Here is a 16,886-nt window from a genome sequence, read left to right as displayed (position 1 = left end):
ACTAAAATTCTAAAGAGTGAGTGGGTCAAAGAACAAATTGTAAAAACAATCAATAATTTCATTAAAGAGAATGACAACAGTGAAGCAACATACCAAAATTTATAGGATTCAGCCAAAGCGGTATTTAGGGTAAAATTTACGTATCTGAATACTTATATCAATAAATCAAAGAAATCAAAGAAATCAAAGTTGCATAGTCATATGAAAAAATGTTCCCAAACACTGATTAGACAAATGCAAATTAAACTAACTCTGAGGCACCATTTCATACCTATGGGACTGGATAATATGACAGAAAAGGAAAATGACAAATGTTGGATGGGATGTGGGATAATTGGGACAGTAATGTACAGTTAGTGAAGTTGTGAACTGATCCAACCATTCTGGAAAGCAATTTGGGACTCTGCCCAAAGAGGTATGAAACTGTGAAACTTTTTGACCTTGTGACCTAGCCATACCAATATTAGGTTCCATATCCTTAAGAGGTAAATAAAAGGAAAAGGACCCAAATGTACAAAAATATTTATAGCAACTCTTTTTGTGGTGGCAAAGAATTGGAAATGGAGGGAATGCCCAACAACTGGACTGAACAAGTTGTGATATTTTGTTGTGACAGGATACTATTATGCTATAAAAATGATGAGCAGGACACTTTCTGAAAAACCTGGGAAGACTTACATGAACTGATGCGAAGTGAAGTGAGCAGAACCAGGAGAAGCAATATTGTATGATGACCAACTGTGAATAATTTAGCTGTCAGCAATGCAATAATCCAAAACAATTCTGAAGGAATTATGATGAAAAATGTTATCCACCTCCAGAGGAAGAACTGATGGTATATGAATGCAGATCAAAGAATACTTTTAAAACTTTATTAGTCTTGTTTTTTTAATCTCCATTTTCTTTTGCAACATGGCTAGTAAAAAAATGGTTTGCATTCCTGCACATGTAAATCTTTATCAAATTGCTTACTTTCTAAAGGGGGAGAGGAGGGAGAGAGAGAGAGAGAGAATTTGGAACTCAAAATTTATAAAAGCATGTTAAAATTTTTGTTTACATATAATCGAGAAAAATAAAATTAAGATTAATTGAAAAAAGATTAATAAAATTTAGCAATACCCCAATGTAAAAGCTAACTGCCACCAATTGATTATTAATGATATTGAAGAGGTAACACTTATCAAAATCACATTGTGATGCTAACAACTTGTGAAATGTTATTGGGGTTATATATTTTTTTTTTGCTATTTCTTATTAATATTTGGGAAAACACACTCCATGGGGTCTCATGAGCTTTAGCATTTGAAAGATACACTTCAGACCCTTAATATTACTCTTAAAACCCTCCAGGGAAATGTATTTCAAGCTCTTGGGGCCCATCATGCTAGTCTGAATATGAGAATATCTCCAGAGCCCATATGGAAATAGAATGGATAAGCTGAATTAAAATGAGTAGAGTTGGATATGTGTGTAATCCAAAAGTGGAATGAACTCTTTATTTTACTCTATGTCCTCAACCACAGACTGTTTGACTACTTGTTGACTATTAGTCTTGTTGGTTTCTTTATCCCTTTCAGCTGTGGGATTATTATGATTCTTTGATTCTACTGACAGCAAATAGCAGAGGCTAGAAAAGTAATGGAGCCAAGTAGGACTTGAATACATAGGGATATATTTTATGTTTACTGAGCAGGGGCACCTCAGCACATCTCATGTCTTTGTTCAATTCCATTGTTTGGCCAAATAGTGCTCAAGAAAGAGAATAACAGGGATGCTTATTTTTCCTTAGTATCCTTGTGGTCTACCTAAAATATATCAGAGACCTGAGCACAGTAGCACTAGCAGAGGTAGTCTGTAATAACTCTGCATTCAGCCTCAATGGAAAATATAACTGCTAAATCCAATTTGATATGAATTCTTCCATTAGTGTATATGTGAGATGGGTTAGAGACACAACAATGTACCAGCAAAATTTAAGGACATTTCTACATTGTCAAATCAGGGACTAGCTTGACCATAGTTTAAACAATCCCCTCAGGTGCTTTGCTCATGTATCTTCAAACAATTAATCAATCAGCACATATTTATTAAGCGTCTACTATGAGCCAGGCACTGTGTTGGGATACAAATGCAAATGATACAATTCCTATTTGCAATGAGCTTATATTCTAATGGGGGAGACAAATACACACACATAATACATATATACATACACACACATATATGTGTGTATATACATATACACACCATACACACATGAAAACATATGTGAATCTATTATAAAGTTAACTAATAGACACATATATATCTGGATTTTGGCCCTTTAGGGCACTGCTGATATAGAATTACAGGTGATGAGACTAAACAGGTCAAGAAAGACTTAGGTCAACAACAAGATTGGGTTCTAGAATACCTGGCAATTTATCTTCCTACTATGTCTAGGTATTCTATTGATTGATTGACTGACCATCATGGAGAAGCAAGGTATTTTCTACAGGGTTATCTAGTGTGCTTGTGGTCAAGCTGAGACATTGAATTTAAAGTCTCTGGAATATTGAGAATCGCCATTTATAACTGTTCAAGTTCACCAGCAGTAAAATTCAGCCTAGGATGACCCCTTCCTTTAGGCATACTTTGTTGAGGCAAGGGCAATAGAATAATGGTAAATGTTTAACATTTTGGAAAAAAGGCACATTCATGACAAAATTTTAAGTTTAATTTGCATTATCATTTTATCCTTCACTTTATGAAATCTAGCTGATTGACAAAATAATAAATCAAGCCCTGATTTGTAGCTTTTGCTAATTTTAGAAATATAAATGCTCATGATGAGAATTTAACAATTGCTTCTTGTGAGTCAATTTGAGCTGGCTCCAGCACATGCCTGGGCATGGTACATAGCAGTATATCTAAAAAAGGCTCAGGTCCCTTCATATTTGGAAAATAAAAGGTGAGATTTCAACCTATCTAGAATTTAAATAAATGGCTTGCCGATTATTAAAGGCCAATTATTGTGCCAATTCCAAGCAGATACACTTGTCAGCGTAGATGAATCAGTATTCAAACTGGACAGTGGGCCGTAAGAGGGACACAATTTAAGAAGGTCACAATTTCCCTTGGACCTTGCAATTCTCACTTTCTCAAGGCAAAAGGGCAGCCATATCTGCTCTACTCTGTCACAGACCCAAAGGAAGTTAGAACTCTCAACATTCTAAAACATTTTAATTAGCTGCTTACCAAATAGGTATTGAGCTGAAGCAGTATTTATGGTCTTGTGGACCACTTTGTTGGGTCTTTTAAAAAACACTAGTTTTATGTAGCCTATATAGTAAAGGTTATATTACAGACAGTAGCAAAAGAAAAGGAAGTATAGAAAGAAAAGGGGGATAGCTAAATGGAGAGACTTAAGTGAAGCTTAACTAACCAAGGAAAGAAATGTGTAAAGGAAGTTAACTTGACTGAGACTTCATACAACTGTTTATTTGTCATAAAACCATCTACGAGCTAAGATATAAGCATGAACATCAAATGAATGACAGTTGTTTTATTGTGTTTTCAACATTTTTAGTTGTATCCTAAAAAAAAACCAGATGCTGTCCACATGATGCCAAACATATGGCTTTTGGCCGTGCTCTTGTGATCTGCAGTAGATTGTTGCAATGTACAGGGCAGATGGGGAAAAAGCCATTTACACACAGAACTGACCTGAATGTACTTCAGCTGGATCTAATTTTACCCAAGCTGATGGGCTTTTCCCTCCAGCACCTTCTATTTTATCAAATGCCACATATTGTTTTTTGAAGTGGTTCATGTTGTCGTGGTGAATACCACAGATGGATTGCACACAGGACATTTGGTTGTCTGTATCTTGGCTAAGGTCAGGACCCATTGTTGTTCATGTTTGGGTGGAGGACCTATTGCAGGAAATTAATGAGTTTCAGCTGCCTGAGAGAGAATATTATACAGGCCATGGCTCACTGGGTTGACAAACTTATAGATCACTACAATCATCTAGGATCTTCAGGCACTGATGTGGTGGTTACAAATTGTTTTTTTTTAAATCAATCCTTAGGCTGTCCCTATCACCTGATAAATAGGGGACTGAAAAAGGGAGTCTGAGGCAAAGGTAGTGATTATTCGCTACTTTGCAATTTAGGAATACACTTAGACAACAGCAACATTGTATGATGATCAACTATCTTAGATTTAGCTCTTCTCAGCAACACAATGATCCAAGACAATTCCAAAAGACTCGTGATGGAAAATGCTAACCACATTCAGAGAAATAACTATGGAATGCAGATTGAAGCATGCTATTTCACTTTTTTGTTTTTCCTTCCTTATGGCTTTTCCTTTTTGTTCTGATTCTTCTTTCACGACATGACTAATGTGGAAATATGTTTAACATGATTGTATATGCATAACCTATATCAGATGCTTGCTGTCTTGAGGGAAAGGAGGGAGAGAGAAAAATTTGGAACTCGAAATTTTATAAAAATGAATGTTGAAAACTATAGTTACATGTAGTTGGGGAAAAAATAAAATACTATTAAGGAAAAGAAAAACAAACAGTTAGAGATGGATGGACTTAAGATGCTATCTGGGCCAATTTCCTCATTTATAGATGATGAAAGTAAGGATCAGAGAGGTTAAGTGGTTTGCTTAAGGTCACAAAGTTAGTAAGTGTTTTCTAGTCATTAGTTTTCACTCTAGGAACAAACAGGTTTGAAGACAGCTCCCATTTCTTCTTCCTCCATTGTTCCTAAAGGTTTTTCTTCTCCAGGCTAACCAACCATTCTTTTAAACTATGTGTGACATAATTCATGATAGTGGCTAATACCTTTGCACACACTTTGTTCAATATGGGTAGTCAGAAGATATGGACATGAATTAAGCTGAACTGAATTAAAATACAGATGGTTATTCTAATTCTCCCTTCCTGTCCTTATATCTTCTGGATGCTAGGAGTCCCCAAAGCTATCAACTGGTTCTTTTATGTTATGATCTCAAGACCCTTTACCATTTTTCTTACTCTCTTCCAGATAGTCTCTAAATGACCATAGGATTGTAAAAAGGAACTTAGACACTGTTGAGTCTAATACTTTCATTTTTCTATGGGGAAACTGAGGCAAGAGAGGTTAAACAATTTGCCCAGGCTCCCAGAGCTAGTAAGTATCTGAGGTGAGATCTAAACTCAGGTCATTCTGAATATCAGTCACCATATTACACTGAATCTCACAACTCAAGATATAGTATTCAGTTCTGGTGAAAGGAAAAAAAAACCAGGAAGGAGATAAAGAAACCTTCTCTCCACTCCTTGCCTAGAAAAATCAAGTCTTAATTCATCTAAAAAAGAGAGATTGTCAGTCTTCTCATATTTATGGGATAAGGTATATTTATTTTAAATTCAAGCACAAAACTGTTCACCAGTATGGGGAATTCTCCAAAGAAGTAGATTAACCTACATGTAATGTCAAAAATGGGAGTAGTTCAAAATGTGGATGATGTGTGATACTTCTTTTACTCAAATGGAGCAAAAAGTCCAGGTTAATCTTTGTAGGTGTACCCCCACCAATTCCTGCATCATCACATTGTGCAGGAAGGCCACATTTTATTTCTTTTCATTTTCCTTTTGAGTCATAGTTTTTTTAAAAGAAGAGTCAGTAGAATAACCCCTTCTTGGCAAAATGACAACAACAATGACAATGATGACAACAAGAATAACATTATTTATTGAATTCCAACTACTCAATCACTACAAAGAGCTTGACTTTTCTATGAAAGAAGTTTTTTCTAGATTTTTCATGGCTTCTGCCTTTCCCTTACACTGTCCAGTTTTGTGTGCCACATTTCAAGAAGGACACTGGTAAACTGAAGAGTGTACAGAGGAAGGCAACTTAGATAGCAAAGAACTTTGAGATCATGATACCAGACTAGCTTTTCTTATCCAACTGGTCATTTTTTGACATTTAAATGTCCACCAAGCTCACAAGGTTAACTGAACAAGGGTATCTCACTAATGTTTCAGACCTTCACTTATATCCTTTAAAACATTTCTTTAAAGATCACATTTTCCCAGCCCCAGAAGGCCCATAATTGGCAGAACCTAATTATTTGTTTCCCAGAGAAGAGTCCCACTGTCATTCACCTAGCACAGCTGCAACATCCTCTTTGAGGTGGTAGTACCAAAAATTTCTGGGAGGCTTGGCCTGGAGATATGAGGACTTAATGGGGACATGATGGCCATCTTCAAACATTATTTAAGAGCCAGCGTGTGGAAGAGGAATGAGGTTTGCTCTGATTGACCTCAGAGGGCAGAAATAGGAACAATGAGTGGAAGTTGCAAAGTGTCAAATTTAGTCTCTGATGTTAAGAAAGACTCCCTGATAACTGGAGCGATCCAGAAATGGAATAGGCTGCCCTAGGAAGTAATGAGTTATACTTCCCTGGAAATCTTCAAATAAAGACTCAAAGACCTCTTCTTGGTTATCTTGTAGAGCTGATTCTTATTCAGGTGTTCATCAAACTCACTGGTCACAGAGTTCTTTTATGTTTGTGTTCCTTTCTAATCTTTTCTAATAACAGAATCTGTGATTTAATTTCTTTCTGCTTGAAAAATGGGAAGACTAAATCATTTTTTCCATGTTCCTCCAATATAAAATATATATGGATAATGCCAATGCAATCTTATAGCAAAAGGTCACTGAAACAAATTTTTTGTTTCCCCTTTACATAGTTTGTGATGTATCCTGCAAAGACAGACCCAAACTCCTAGGCTCCTTTTCTGGGAGCTAGGGGCCATCGTTATATCCATTTTATAGATTCAGGAAACTGAAGATCATAGAAGTTGAATGATTTGCCCAGAGTTCTACAGCTTACTGGTGTCTGAGAACGGATTGGATCTCAAGTCTTTCTGACACCAAGTCCAACACTATCCACTGAATCACCTAGCTCCCTCTGATCAAAGGGTCATCCAACACATTTATCACTGATAAAACTTTTTGACATATGCGTGGGATACACCCTACAGAAGGGTTTAAGATAGAATTTTGCTCTATTAAATCTAATATTTTTTGATAGTCAACAAACAATGAGCACAATGGCATCTTGTATTCTTTTCACCTTTCAGTCGATAAATAGTTTGATGGGGAAGATGTGGTCTATTGTGGAGTATCATTTGTCAAAGCTTGCCTGTTCCATTTTTATACCTTTAAGCTATACTGCAATATATATATATATATATATATATATATATATATAGTCTATACTCATAACAATGTTGTAGAGAATGAAATTAATTATAATAGCTAGTATTTAGATAGCACTTTAACATTTGCAAAGCACTTAATGTGTGTTTTCTCATTTAGTCCTCTCTTTTATGAGTGTGCAAATAGTTTTTAAAAATATTTTATTTAAAAATATTTTATTCATTGCCTAAATGGTACAGTGGATAGAGAACCATGCCTGCAGTTAGGAAGAACTGAGTTCAAGTCCAGCCTAGGACACTTACTAGATGAGTGACCCTGGGTAAGTCACTTAACCTTTGCCTGTTTCCTCATCTGTATAATGGGGATGATATTAACACCTCCTTCCCAGGGCTGTCATGAGGATCAAATGAAATAATAATTGTAAGTCATTTAGCATGGTGCCTGATACATTATAACTGCTATATAAATATTAGTTATTATTATTATTATTATTAATTGTTTCTGAGATTTTCCCCCTGTGCCTTTGGTATCCTTTTAAGAACCAATATCTGAGTACCTTTAAATTGTGTAACTTACAGCATGGACCTCTTCTGTGTATACATTTTTACATCTAGCTCCTCTTCCCATATTTATTTTCATGAGTGTCATTGCTACTTCTCTATTCATGATATCAATGATTGTCATGTTAGAGACCAAATGGGGTTGTTTCACAATAATAAATGAAGGAAAGTGTTGATTATAAAAATATTTATAGATATTTTCTGTTTTATTTTGTTCATTATCCTTTTAATTTCATCCTGAAGTTATCTTAGGATAATATTTGAAAATTTGAGTCTTTCACCAATTTTTTGTTTGTTTGTTTTTGGTGAGGACAATTGGGGTTAAGTGACTTGCCCAGAGTCACACAGCTAGTGAGTTTTATGTGTCTGAGGCCGAATTTGAACTCAGGTCCTCCTGACACCAGGGCCGGTGCTCTAGCCACTGTGCCACCTAGCTGCCCCTCACCAAACTTTTAAAAATGTTTTTTATCTATGTTCTTTTTTGTTTTAACTAGCTTTGACATTGTTTCTAAGTTTCTACTACTTTCCTGCCTAAGGCTTAAAAAAGTTTATATTGCAAATCATTGATACCTATGGCTTTCATATCTCTTAGTAAATAGGTTAAATGTTTTCTGTCTAATGTGGTTTTTAGTCTTTTTTCATCTCCTTGTTAGGTCATTTGATTTAGATCAGTTCAACTTCCTTAGGAAACGTCAATAGTTTGTATCAATGTCTGTTATATTATCCATTTCCTATTATCCTAATTAATAGCTTATTTAAGTAGGTCAAATTGTACTTGCTTGAGTTGTACATTGTATTTGTTTTTTCTTATTTTGCTATATTGAAAAAAACATACTTTTATTTTTAAGAGATACCAGTATAATAACAATGGACATAGGACATTGGACTTAGAATCAGGAGAACTAGGTTTCACTCATGCTTCAGTTACTTAGTAATGTATGTTTTGGGTAAATCACTTACCTTCCCTCATTTTCCTCATCTGTAAAACTGGGACAATAATATTTAACTACATTATAGGGTTATAAAATAAGATAAATTTATAAAATGCTTTGTAAACTGTAAAGAGCTATATGTGTAGGTTATCATTATCATTATTATCTTAAGTGCCTCTGAATGCCAGGATTACTTAAAGCATAACCACTTGTAGTTACAGAAATCAATGTTCTTACTTAACCTCAGCTATGTATACTTAATTCATTGCTTTTTTGTCATGGAGACCTGAGCATATGAAATACCTATCCCATGTGCTTGGTATTTAAATTGGAAGATTATTTTCAACTTTTCTTGGATAAACACAACTGTAAAATAAAAAGTCTTGACCCAGACTAGGGATTTTCCGGTGCTCAACTCCCGAAGCTTGAGTACTATGTTTAAAAATTAGGCAGTTGGCATTCCCTGTGACTGCTAAAATTAACATTTGCTGAATTTGCAAAACTTACACCCTTTCTGAGGTTTTCATGGCTACTGTAACTAAACATATTAGACATAGGAGGAACTGAAGCTTTAAAAAAGATTTTTGGAATCCCAGAAAATATATTATGAAAAATTTATGTTTGCCTCAGTTTTGAGTGAGCATTATTTTTACAAGTAAATGGATTATAGAATGGTAGAGAATGGTCTACTATCAATATAGATGTTTAAAAATCTGAATGTGTCTTTTATTCTGTGGAATTGTTTTCTTTTAAATTCAGTAATAAGAAGTCTGGTCACACGGTTTGGGTCCAACACTGCACCTCAAAACCAGAGCAACCATTGGAAAAAGCCACTGAATGAAATGCAGATGAACTGTGGAATCACAGAAATTGAAGAGAGTGCCAGAGGTCATCTATTTTGAGCCTTAGGACTCTATGTAAGCCACCTCTGGGTGACTATTGACTATTTATATATTAAGTGTTCCCAGGATGAAATATTTTAACTGGGAAACTGGGACCTCAAAGTACTAAATTATAAAGTTATTCGCTTAGTATCATATTTCAGCACCCATTGCATCAGACAATTCTTACTCATATCTAACCTCAAATTTATTGCTGAAGTTTATATCTTATTTCCTCTTTTTTTTCCAATGGAGATGGAAAATAGCTGATTGCCATTTCACATTATATTTCAAGGCAATTATGAATTTGCCTCTGAGTCTTTTCTTATACTATTCCTTTCCTTTCAGAGGATTTGAGTTTGAATCCTGATTGTTACTCACAACTTAAGTCACCTTGGGCAAGTCATTTAACCTCTCTCAGGACTCAATTTTTTCATCTGTAAAATGAGTGGTTTGGGCAAGATGATGTTTAAGGTCCCTTCTAGCTCTATAATTCTATGATCCGTTAACTTTTCCTCTTAGATGGAATCACTATGTCAATCCCTTTGATCCCTTTCTAATTTATGTTGTCCTTTCTTCATTCTTATTTATTGGTTCTTTCCAATCTGACCAATTTGATAGGTACCAGTTGTCTATTAAGAAAATGGACAAAATTTTATTTATACTAGACTTTCATTAATACACACACATATATTATATATATAATATGCACATATAGTCCATTTATAGCTTGTATTTACCATCAAATTTAACTTGCCAAGGGGAAACTTTTAACTACATTTGAACACATCTTACAGATAGACCAGGAAAAAAATAAGACCATAACTTAAATGAGAAAGATAAAACAATAGTGAGACTATCTTTAAAGAATTCTATCTTTATCTGAATGGAAAATATTTTAAAAGCCCATTGTACAATAGTCTATACTTTATATAGTATTTCTATGTAATAGTCTACTTATATTTTTCATTTCAAAGAGATTGTGGCAAATATAAGGTATATTCAAATCATTATAGCGTTTGAGATCATATGACATTGAATGAAGTTCACTAATAAAATGATAACAAATAATTTAATAAATACTAAATAATAATAAAGGAGTAACTGTTATCAAGTACAGTAGAAAGGGTAGTTTTTATTTTTTTGGTTGAAATGTATTATCCTACCTAAGTTCATTTATTTTAAAATTTTTTATATTTATGCCTTATGTTTTCTTTTCACTTCTGTGCATACCTCTACCCTTATCCACTAACCAATGCATCAACCATGTTTGACAGTATATGCAATATTCCTTGCTCATAGTCTACCACCTCTGTAATAAAGTGAAAGTGGTACATTTTCTCTTTTCTTTTCTGAGGCCAAACTGAATAGTTACAATTATATGGTGCCCAATTTTATATTTTATTCTTCTTTCTGTTTATGTTGGTATAATCATAATATATATTATTTTCCTAGCTTTGCCTACTTAATTCTGTAAGTCTTCTTATTGTTTTTCTGAATTTTTTCATTTCTTATGGGACAATGATATTGCTTTGAATTCAAGTAACATAATTTGCCTAATTACTCTTTAATTGCTAAGCACCTATTTTATTTCACAGTCTTTTCAAAATCTCCAGAAGTGATGCAATGAATATATTTTAACCTATATAAATGTATTTTATTTCTTTGACTTTCTTGGGGCATATGGCTAGTGGTGGGAGCTCTAGGTGAAAGATTATAGGCTATTTTAATCACTTTCCCCCCATAATTCTAAATTGTGTTTCAGAATTCTTGGGCTAATTCCCAGTTTCACCTACAATAAAGTGAACCTTTCTGCCACTCTTCCTACATTGACCATTTCCATTTGTTCATCTGTTGAATGTAAGGTGAAACTCAGAATTATTTTAGTTTATTATCAGTGATTTGGGAACATTTTTATATGGCTGTTAATGGTTTGTGATTTTTTAAAAGAACTATTCATATCAATTGATCATTTATCCATTGGAGAATGACTCTTGCTCTTATATGTTTGTGCTAGTTCCCTATATATTTTGTGTGTCATATCCTTAACAAAGATTATTTGATGCAAAATTCCTCCCCTCAACAGTTTTCCTTCTTCTTCTAGCTACGCTGATTTTATTCATGAAAAACCTTTTTAATTTCATGCAATCAAAATTATTTTATCTTTTGTAATCCCCTCTATTCTTTGTTTGAATAAGATTTATCTTTTTAGATATAGTTGTGGAGTATCAAAATCTATTTTCTTGCAATTTTTAAATGATGTGATCTTTTATATTTAATTATTAATTTTGGATTTATTTTGGCATGTGCAAAATATTCTGTTTTGAAGTTTTTTTTGGCAAATTATTTTCTAATTCTTCTATTAATTCTTGTCCTTCCTCAAGGAATTTATAAAATACTGGATTATTTAGTTGAATTGCTTCTTACCTTTGTTTGTATAGTCCATTCCATTGCTCTACATTTCTATTTTTACCAATATTAGTTCATTAGTTTATTTTAAAATTTTTATCTTTTCTCAAAAATTACTTCCATTTTGGAATATATCCCTCTCTTTCCACCTCCCCTATCCCACTCAGTGAGCCATCTCTCATAACAATGTGCTAAAAAAAGAGAACTTTTTTGCAGAAGTTCTGCAAAACCAACACATATATTAATCAATTCTGACAGTATATATAAAACCTAGAAAGATAATTTTATTTGAACTATTAGAAGTTTTATGTATTGGTAACATTCTAATAGGGAGAGAACATTTAAAAAAGGGGAGAAAAACCAATGTGACGTCAAAATCTTAGAGTTGTTTCAAAAATATTAAGAGAAAAACAAACAAACAAACCAGAGGTCTTGGGGTAGATTGGTTCTTTTCTGAGGCTTTAAAAAGAAGGGAAAGTTTTTTTTTTATAAAGGAAGAATATAGTAGAGTAGGGAAAAGAAAGTAGGGAAGGGAATTGCTGCAGGATGTTTACCTCAAGCATGCCCCTGACAGAATGGACAGATGAGAACAATTTGTTCCAATGGCCATGAAGGTGGCTGAAGTAGGTGTTATGGAGTGCTTAGAGCTTGATCAGACATGGAAGATGACAAGGCAATTCACTGCATCCCAGCCCACCACCAATCATCTTAACTTTTGTCTTGTTACTAAACTCTGGAAGACAGAGTAAATCTGATGGCTGTGCAACTCTGCCTCACTTAAATCCAATTCATGTGTGAGTCAAGACATCACCCAATGATGTTATTGGTCCTCTTCAAAAATGAAGGACAACAACAACGGTCCATCCACTCATTAACTAAGGGGTATGATAAAAGTATACAAGCATGGAGTAAGAGTTTGGGGAATAGGTATTAGATAAACCTCATCATTATCTGAAACAAAAGAGGGTTGAATACTGACAGAAACAGTGTGTCGGGAGAAGTACATCAAAATAAACAGAGAAACAAGTGGGGATAAGGGTGACAAGATCAAGATAGAGGATAATATGAGGAGAGAAAAGTCATAAGCAAAATAAACTTCTTGATCCTGAAGAATGGACTGAAAGGGGAGAGGGAAAGAAATAAGAATTTAAGAGGATATTTAGGTTGCCTGTAGGACAACTGGAGAATGAAAGGCAAATTTATAGTAAATGAATGTAATAGATTATTATTGTGTGTTAAGAAATGAGGAAAGAGTTTATTTCAGAGAATTTTGAGTAGAATGAACTGACAAAGTAAAGTGAGAAAATTGAGGATAACAATTGATACAAGGACTGAACAACATTGTAAAGAAAAACAACTTTTAAAAATTTAAGAAATCTGATTAAAAAAACAATAGTCTATAATGTCTCCAGAGGATCTGTGACAAAGCATACTATCCAGTTCCTGACTGAGAGGTGATTGACACAAGGTATTGTTGGACATGGCAACTGTGTGAATTCATCTTCCTTGACTATGTTTATTTGTTACAAGGGCCTTTTCTATCCATTAATTTGGGAAGGAGGGGTCAAGGAATATGATGGTTTAACAAGAATAACGCTCTCTTACCCAAAAGAGAGCCACTGAAATATTTTTTTAAATGAACCAAAGTTCAGAAGGAAGCACTGACAAGCAGGATAGTTTTGAAAATGTGTAGAGTGTATTATGTACTTTTAAAAATTAAGCAGTGTAAAATAGGTTCATAATTTCAGAAACCTCTCTATTTTCTACTGCATAATGTGGATTGTTTTGGTATTTGAATTCAAATTAAAAAAGACTAAAAAATAGCATTGAATCTAGGTTAAGAAGGAAAGCAGTTAACTGGGAATAAAATCTTTATATCAAACATTTCTAGAAATACCAAGAAACATAACAAATATATAAGTCCAATTAACATTCTCTTTGGATATAGTCAAAGAATATGAACAAACAGTTCAAACAGTTTAAAGCTTAACTGGTTGAATGTTAATCTGATTTACAGATGAAGAAAATATTACCCAAGAAGCTTAAATGCCTATCCAAGGCCACTCACATAGTATCAGACAAATCATTTGAACCCAAGAGTTCTGAGTCTAGAGTTTTTTGCTCTTTTCTTTGTATCTAATTACCTGTTTCTCCAAAGGAAAAAGAATGTGTATAAACTATTGGCAACCAAATAGAAAATTGTTGCAAATTACTCATGAGAGAAATGTAAAACAAAAGAACTCTGAAATATCATCTCACATCCAGAAAATTAGCAAAGGTGGTAAAAGATAGAAATAATCAATATCGATAATTATAATGACCAAAGTTGTCCTTGAACAGTAGATGATGAGCCTCCTCCACTATCTCTTCTGTGCAGAGTATAAGTGGGGAAAATTGCATATTATTAGAGTATATCTTTTGCTTTTAAAATATCAGATATTTTCTTTTTTTAATGCTTTGATTCCTCTTTAATATTTCTTATTGACTTATGGAGTCTTTGATTTCTGTTGGTTCCATTCTAATTTTTAGGAATTCTGATTCTTCCTTATTTAGTATGTTCAACTGATCTTTCCTACTTTTTAATTGAAATAATTTTTGACAACTACACCTTATAGTACAATTTGAAGCCTAGAATTGGGATTCTCCTTTAATTCTTGCTTTTTTCATTATTTCCCTCAAGATTCTTGATCTTTTTCCAAATGAATTTCATTATTATTTTGTCTAAACTTCTTAATTATTCTCTGTAGTATTTTGATATAATGCTAAATCTAGAGATTAATTTATATAGTACTATCATTTGAATTATTGAATTCATTTAAAATTAGTAAAGAGTATTTTGCAATTTAATTTATATATCTTTAGCTTGTCTTGGTAAATTGATTCCAAAATATCTTATGTATTTTATGGTGGTATTCAATCAAATATTTATTTCTATTTTTTTATTATTGCTATATGAAAACACTAACAATTTTTATGTTTTTTAAAATTTGTGTCCTACTTCTTTAGTGAAACATCAACTATTTTCAATTAATTTCTTCACTCATTCTCTGTGGTTCTCAAAGTGACCTCATTTTAGGGGTGACTATAGGTATGCTTAAATTAGTAAGGTTTTGAAGGTTAGAAATTGAACATGGTTCACAAGAAAAAATATGACTTGTCAAGTACAGTGGAAAGTTTTTTTTGTTAATTTGATGCTGTATCAATTCATTAACTCTTATTTAGGTTTCTGACATTGAATGCCACAAGGAAAACAAAAAAGAAAGTAAAGCAGACTAACCCTTAAATATGAGATATATTTATTAGGGGCTTAAAAGTGATGTAACATGATGTTTTGGGAAAAGCACTGGATTTGGCATCCGAGGACAAAAGTGGAATTCCTTGGTCTACTGCTTGCTGTTGTCTGTATGAGCAAGTTACCTAACATCTATGCTTCTCAGGTCCCTCACTTGGAAAATGAAGGGATTGGACTAGATGACCTCAATGTACATTTCCAGGGCTGCATCTATTATCCTTTCTTCTTGTGATCCTATAATGTTGCAAAAAAGATATCCTTTGCAATACATTGTAATTAATGTAACATTAACGTCTGGGGAAATGGATTCTTGGACAGTCTTCAGGTAAGATTCCTACTCAGTTTCTTTGGACACCAATCTGCATGCCTTTAGAGATATAGGCAACTTTGGCTTCACTAGGGTTCAAGGCCAAATAACAACCAAGTGAGGGATCCAAGTTGAGTGGCTCTATTGGGCCTTTGTAAAGTTAAGTTCCTATAGTTTTCTCAGAGTTTTGTCAACTGACTCATTTGATTCTTTCACAAATTGTGGGGACAGCTAGGTGGCGCAGTGGGTAGAACATTGGCCCTGGATTCAGGAGGACCTGAAATCCCATCTCAGATACATAACACTTACTAGCTATGTGACCCTGGGCAAGTCACTTAACCCCCATTGCCTCCCCCCCTCCCCCCCAAATTGTGATATATTCATATGCTAACACAATTCCCATCGTATTTATGAAAGATCTTGGTTAGGGCAACCCTGACCAGTTGATTGAGTAAACTCCTATTTTTTGGCCCAGGTCAACTAAAGGGAAAAGTACCTTGGTGGGATTCCCCCACTGGACAATTTAATACCTGAATAGCACAAACACAACAATAACTAAATATATGTGATAAAGACTGAGTGTCATAAAGAAGTGTTTATGTTAATGTATCCCAAATACCAGTATTCCACTTTAAACCTCAAATTGTGTTAATAGTATTTGTGTACACTAGAGCATTTCCCATTTTGTATTTGTAAAACATGGGGGATTTTGAAGCAAACTCTTAAGGATTACAAGGCAACCATTTAGAAAAGAATTAGTGTATCTTTGGGCTAATTGTTACTCTCACATCTTGAAAGAGCTAAAGAACTTCCCCCCCCAAAAGTACATTTACATTCACGGAGAACTGCATATAATGGAAGAATGTATGATTCATTGGCTTAATACTTCATATATTCCACTAATCAAGACAGTGCTATAATTTCCATGTTGAAGATAGAGGATTTTCTTGTGTTTCTTTTAAAACTCTTAATTTTAGATACAAATTGTGATTTTAAATTATAGTCGCATATTTCTCTCAGAATCTGAACTCAGGATTTTTTACCTACTCATCAGATCATACACAATATTCCTAAATTATTCCTGTACACCTTGAGATTTGGTTCCATTTGCTTAGAGTCTTATTGCAGTGTTATCTGTATTCTGGGCTTGAATCCTGCCATTGGAAATTCCTCCCTGTAGAATTATGGACAAATCCCTTATACTCTCTGCACTTTATTTCCCTCATTTGTAGAATAGTAATGATACCTGTGTTATCTCCTTGACAGGGTTATTAGGAGACTCAAATTAAAGCATATG

The sequence above is a fragment of the Phascolarctos cinereus genome, unplaced genomic scaffold, assembly GCF_003287225.1.
Source record: "Phascolarctos cinereus isolate Bilbo 61053 unplaced genomic scaffold, phaCin_HiC Scaffold_5;HRSCAF=322, whole genome shotgun sequence".
Classification (NCBI taxonomy): Eukaryota; Metazoa; Chordata; class Mammalia; order Diprotodontia; family Phascolarctidae; genus Phascolarctos; species Phascolarctos cinereus.
The sequence above is the reverse complement of the archived record's forward strand: the minus strand, read 5'-3'. Positions refer to the sequence as shown.